We start from the raw sequence: 7,052 nt of genomic DNA, 5'->3' as shown, positions 1-7,052 counted from the left end.
TGTCCAGGAATCCAAGGATGGCTCAGCAAGTCAATAAACTTAATTCATCACCACCAGAACGGATACAGACACATTATCTCCTCAACAGATGCAGAGAACGCATGTGATAAAATCCAACATCCACTCATGAACACAATAAGCATAAAAGAAATAGACTTCAACATAATCAAGACCGTAAATGACAAACACACAGCCAGCGTGGTACTGAATGAGGAAAAGCTGGAACCAGACAAGGATGTCTACTCTTGCCACTCTTATTTGATACAGTACTGGAGGTTTCAGCCACAGAAATTAAGTGAGAGGAAAAATAAAAGCCTACAAAGAGAAAAGGGGAGGTCACACAATCCATCTCTGGACATGATTCTCTCCACAGCAAAGACCGGAGACTCCCAGACTATGAGAGCTGACAGACTCAGTAAAGCTGCAGGATCCCAAACCAACACTGGGAAGTCAACAGCGTTTCTACGCATGTATGACAAGCCTGCTGAGAAAGGAAGCAGCGAGAGGAATTCCACTCACAGCGCACCCAGGAACTATTCCTCGAAATGCATTTGACCAAAGCCGTGGAAGACATCTACAACAAGAACGTAAGAATACTAATGAGAGAGACTGCAGAAGAAAGACGAAAACAGGAAAATCCTCCGTGTTCATTTTTTTTTTTTTAAGACTTCACTTATTTACTTGAGAGAGTTACAGACAGAGAGGAGAGACAGAGAGAAAGGTCTTCCATCCACTGGTTCACTCCCAAAATGGCTACAACAAGTGGAGCTGGGTCAATCTGAAACCAGGTGCCAGGAGCTTCTTCAGAGTCTCCCACGCGGGTGCAGGGGCCCAAGCACTTGGGCCATCTCCTGCTGCTTTCCCAGGCCATAGCAGAGAGTGGGATCGGAAAAGGAGACGCTGGGACACTAACTGCACCCATACGGGATGCCAGCGCCATAGGCAGAGGTTTAGCCTACTACATCCCAGCTCTAGCCCCCTGGAAGATTTAATATTATTAAAATGTCCATACTACCCAAAGTGACTTACAGATTCTATACAATCCTCATCAAAGATCAATGACATTCTTCACAGAACAAGAAAAAAAATCCTAAAATTCACATATAAGCACACACATACAAAAAAACTAGCCAAAGCGATTTTGAGCTAAAAGAACTAAAGCTGGACATCATAATACATGATTTCAAGATGTCATTCAGACCTAATATAAATAAAACAGCATGGCACTGCCATAAATACAGACACCTCGACCAGTGGGACAGAAAAGAATCTTTTTTAATTTTTAAATTTGCTTTAAAATTACTTATTTATTTACTTGAAAGGCAGCTAGAGAAAGAGAGATCTTCCATTTGTTGGTTCAGTGCCCAAATGGCCTCAACAGCTAAGGCTGGGCCAGGCCAAACCAACAGCCAAACATGGGCCATCGTCTGCTGCTTTTCCCTGTAAACTGGCAGGGAGCTGGATTGGAAGTGAAGCAGCCCGGTCTCAAACCAGCGCCCACGTGGGATGCCACTGACGCAGGAGGCAGCTTAACCAGCCGCACCCCAACCCCAACCCCAGGAAACAATCTCTAGAAGTGGATCCACGTGTGGACAACCACCCGACTCTCAACAAAGACAGCTTACACTGGAGAACGGACCTGTGCTGGGCACTGGACCCTGCACCCAGTAGACTGACCTTCACCCCCACCCAATCAAGAGGGATCAAAGACCCTGACCCTCACCCCCACCCAATCAAGATGGATCAAAGACCCTGACCTTCACCCCCACCCAATCAAGATGGATCAAAGACCCTGACCTTCACCCCCACCCAATCAAGATGGATCAAAGACCCTGACCTTCACCCCCACCCAATCAAGATGGATCAAAGACCCTGACCTTCACCCCCACCCAATCAAGAGGGATCAAAGACCCTGACCTTCACCCCCACACCCAATCAAGAGGGATCTAAGACCCTGACCTTCACCCCCACCCAATCAAGAGGGATCAAAGACCCTGACCTTCACCCCAAACACCCAATCAAGAGGGATCCAAGACCCTGACCCTCACCCCCACTCAATCAAGATGGATCCAAGACCCTGACCCTCAGCCCCACCCAATCAAGAGGGATCAAAGACCCTGACCTTCACCCCAAACACCCAATCAAGAGGGATCCAAGACCCTGACCTTCACCCCCACCCAATCAAGATGGATCCAAGACCCTGACCCTCACCCCCACCCAATCAAGAGGGATCAAAGACCCTGACCCTCACCCCTCACCCAATCAAGAGGGATCAAAGACCCTGACCTTCACCCCCACCCAATCAAGAGGGATCAAAGACCCTGACCCTCACCCCCCACCCAATCAAGAGGGATCAAAGACCCTGACCTTCACCCCACCCAATCGAGAGGGATCAAAGACCGAAACATCACTCCCGAAACTACGACACCACTAGGAGAAAACGTAAGGGAAATACTTCCGGACCCTGACACACGCAATGATTTTTTATATGACTGCAGAAGCACAGGCAACAAAAGCGAAAGTTGACGAATGGGCTTGTGAAAGTCGACGAATGGCTTGTGTCAAAGTGCGGAGCTTCTGCACGGCAAAGGAGACGGCCAAGAAGGCGACGAGGAACCGTCGGAACAGAGGAATCAGCGGAAGCCGCTTACCTGGGTTAACATCCAGAATACACAAGAACTCAAGAAATTCAGCAACGGCAACAAAAGGTGACCCAAGCAATCTAGTTAGGAAACGAGACGGAAGGGCCAACAGAGACGTGACAGGTCGCCCGATATCATCAGCCTCGGGAAAGGCAAGTCAAACCAGCGCGACACTATCTCACCTGTCAGCGCAGTGTTACCAAGACGGAATCTGACAGATGTGGGCAGGGCATGCACAAACGGGAGCTTAACACACTGTTGGTGGGAATGCAGAGTAGCACAGCCTTGCGGAGAGAAGTATGGAGATCCTAAGCAAACTAACAGAGACCCAGCTATAACTCTGTGGGGGGAATCAACTCAGGACGAGGGGCCACTGCACTCCTGTGCTTACTGCAGCACGGCTAGCGACAGCGCAGTTATGGCATCAACCTGGGCGTGCACGGAGGTGTGCATGGGTTAAACAGGGACCTCCTGGGGCTGGTGTCCTGGCGCAGTAGGCAAAGCCGACCTGTGGCGACAGGGTCCTGCTCCCTGCTGAGGGCCTGAGTGCTTGGAACCCTGCCACCCAGGTGGGAGACCCGAATGAAGCTCCTGGCTCCTGGCTTCAGCCCGGCCCAGCCCTGGCTTTGTAGTTATTAGAGGAGTGAACCAGTGCATGGAAGATTGATCTCTCTCCCTGTCTGTCTGTCTCTCTCTCTCTCTCTCTCTCTCTCTCTCTCTCTCTCTCTCTGCCTTTTTCTGTATAACTCTTTCCAGTAAATAAATTTTTAAATGCCGTTCCAGAACAGCCGTAGGCAGGAAGGCAGGCCGGCTGCCAATTTCACATGGCCCCCTGTGGTGTACCAGGCACTGGACAAACAGCGCTAATTGAGGAGCGGGCAGGGAGGGGAGTCGGTTTGTACCCCAGGAGCTGCGGGGGAAGCAGGCACAGTGGAGTGGAGCCAGCGGGCGGGAAGTCCCGGGAGTTAACAGACAAGCACACCGCTGGGTCTGGAATCCAAAGCGAGGTAATGACCGTGGAGGGAGCCTGGCCCGTAGCGAACAGAGTCAGAATGAATCAGTGTCAGAGTCTCATCTGCTCTGGGCAGAGCCACACGTGGACACCAGCGGGGAAAAGCACCGTCAGGTTTTCACATTTTTCTCCCACGATTCCACTGGGGAACCAGAGGACCAGGATTCAAATCCAGGCTCTGGCTCTTTCTCGATGGATGACTCTGGAGGAGAGATGTGACTTCTCTAAGCCTCCATGTTCTCAGCTGTAAAATGGGACAGAAATGGAGGCTGAGTGTTATGGACCAGGTCTGCCTCCCAAAGCTGTTGGTAAAAGAACCAGACAGATACAGCCCAAGACGGCATTTTTTAAAAGCTTCAAGGTGGAACCAGATAATTATACAAATTTGGAAACACCCCACATGTCCACTGTGATAACTAAATAAAGTGTGGAGCAGCCGCAAAACCAGGGTGCTCTGAACTGTTGTCCAATACTGACCTAGAAAGAGCCCTGCGGGGCCAGTGCTGTGGTGTAGCTGGTAAAGCCGCTGCCTGCAGCGCCGACATCCCATATGGGCACTGGTTCTAGTCCCGGCTGCTCCACTTCAGATCCAGCTCTCTGCTGTGGCCTGGGAAGGCAGTAGAAGATGGTCCAAGTGCTTGGGCCCTGCACCCACATGGGAGACCCAGAAGAGGCTCCCTGCTCCTGGCTTCAGATTGGCGTAGCTCTGGCCGTAGTGGCCAACTGGGGAATGAACCAGCGGATGTAAGCGCTCTCTCTCTCTCTCTCTCTCTCTCTCTCTGCCTCTCCTTCTGTGTGTAATGGAAGGATGGAGGGAAGGATGGAGGGAAGGACGGGAGGACAGGAGGGAGGGAGGAAGAGAGAGAGAGAGAGACAAAGAGAGAAAGAGAAGAAAAGAGAAGAGAAGAGAAGAGAAGAGAAGAGAAGAGAAGAGAAGAGAAGAGAAGAGAAGAGAAGAGAAGAGAAGAGAAGAGAGAAGAGAAGAGCCCTGTGATGCATTATCGAAGGGCTATGGAGAAACACAAAACCCCACGGTGCGTGCTTGCCTGGCCTGAGACCATCTGCAGGGACACAGCAGGGGTGAGTGAGCGGTCAGCCCCGGTGGGGAAGGGATGGGGGAAGACTCTCCCGTGAATGCAGGGGCCTGAGTCAGTCAGGACTCCGTCATTAGAAGCTCGCTCTGCAGGTAAGGCATCACCTCCCACGCACAGAGCCAACAAGGCCGCCAGAAGCAGCACGAATGTGACGACAGGAAGAACAGGCAGGCGTCAGAGCAGCAAGGGAACGCACAGCCCTCAGAGCCCCGGCCACGCACCTGCTCCTGCCGTGCCCCGGAGCCCCAGCCTGGCTCCTCCTGCTCCAGCCCTCCGGGATGAGGCTGTGGGGGCAGTGGGGGGTGCAGGGCCACTCCTGAAGCCCCGCTCTGCAGAGGGCCCCTCGCCACAGGTGGCAGTAACACAGGGGTCCACCCAGGAAGCCGGGCTGCCGCGGGAAGTCGGGCCCACAGGTGGCAGGGGCGTCTGGTGACGCCGCTGTGCACACTCGTCCATGCACGGTGACCACACTGTCATGAATCTGTCACGTCTCTGGTCTGCCTCGCCTCGGACGTCACGACGTCTCCCTGCACATCCATCTCGAGCTTCCCTCAGCTGCAAATCTCCTCCAGCGAACTGACACAGCGACTGTATTATCAGAGATTGCTCCGGTGTCAGCAGAAACGGAGGTTTATCTTCTGATGCAAGAAATGAAGTGACAGCTCCATCAAACGGAACGTGCCGTGTGCCGGCTCTCAAGGACGCAGGGGCGGCAGGAGGAGGCGTTCACAGCAGCGTGCTGAGGGACACGCGGGGCGGTCTGATCTTCCATCTTCAAAGATTCTTTACACGGCTGTATTGCCAATATTAACGTGGGGGTTTTAGGGTACACGTTAATTAGCTACTCAAAACTAAACGCAGAGGGGCCGGCGCTGTGGTCAGCATCCCGTATGAGTGCCAGTTAGAGACCCAGCTGCTCCTCTTCTGGTCCAGCTCTCTGCTGTGGCCTGGGAAAGCAGTGGAAGATGCCCAAGTGCTTGGGCCCTGCACCCACGTGGGAGACCTGGAAGAAGCTCCTGGCTCCTGGCTCTGGATCAGCGTAGCTCTGGCTGTTGTGGCCAGTTGGGGAGTGAACCACTGGATGGAAGACCTCTCTCTCTCTCTCTCTCTTTCCCTCTCTCTCTGCCTATTCTCTCTCTGTGTAACTCCGACTTTCAAATAAATACATAAATCTTAAAAAAAAATAACCAAACGTAGAATACGAAAACTAAGGGGATGTGGCTTTAAAGGGACATGTTCTGTAACGTGTGACTGTAAGTGTTTCGCCTTGGATTCTGCAGCAGTGTGCACGTCACAGCACCCCAGCACTGAGTTCCACAGGGCGCCTCCATGGTGGGTAGTGAGCCAGCAGCCTAGAAACACCACACAGAGTCCAGCTTGGCATTAACTCACTGCCCGTCCTTCCACACCCTTCCATGCGTGGATTTAGTGAGAGCACCACGGTCACCTGGTTCCAAGTGGAGCCCACGCTCACTGCAGAGATAAACAAGATGCATGGGGGTCCTTCATGAAGTGTTAAGAAACACAAACCAGGGACGAAACCAGGGCCCGGCGAGGGCACCCGGGACCCTGGCCGCGCTAATGCAGCATCCCGCAGCGTCGGGCCGTGCTCAGCGGATCCTATCAGAACAGGGTTCTGGGTGGCACCGGGTGAGCCCACAGTCTACTGAACTCCCTGTCATTTTCAAAGCCAATCCCTCAGCTTGGGTTCCTGCCATGCCAAGACAGATAGGGCCGCTGCCTGTGAGACACTCACGCCTCTGAAGACGGTTCATCCCCTGCAGGTCTGTGTTTCTCAGGACTTGATGTGCACACGGATCTCCAAGAAATTGGATCTAAATGAGACTCCAAGCGTGGGACTCGGCCTGAGGGTCGGCTGGTCCGATTCTACCTGGAGGAGGTGATACCACCGTGCCAACCTGCCAAGCAACTTGCTGTCTCCACTAGAGGAAAACACTCAGCTTCTGAAAAAGAGCCCGTGAACACTGATAGTGCTTCTGGGAATCCTACGCCAGAGGGGGCAGAAGCAGCAGTGACCGCTCAGTGAGGACAAGGGGCTCTGAGAAACACACTGACATGTACAGCATGTGTGCACGTCAGCTCTGATGTATACAGCAGGGACTTAACCTGTGTGCACGTCAGCTCTAACATATACAGCAGGGACTTAACCTGTGTGCATGTCAGCTCTGATGTATACAGCAGGGACTTAACCTTGTGTGCATGTCAGCTCTGATGTATACAGCAGGCACTTAACCTGTGTGCACATCACCTCTGATGTATACAGCAGGGACTTAACCTGTGTGC

The sequence above is a fragment of the Oryctolagus cuniculus genome, chromosome 14 (genome assembly GCF_051225735.1).
Source record: "Oryctolagus cuniculus isolate XC-2025 breed Fujian yellow rabbit chromosome 14, ASM5122573v1, whole genome shotgun sequence".
In the NCBI taxonomy this organism is placed as follows: domain Eukaryota; kingdom Metazoa; phylum Chordata; class Mammalia; order Lagomorpha; family Leporidae; genus Oryctolagus; species Oryctolagus cuniculus.
Note: the sequence above shows the minus strand (reverse complement) of the source record.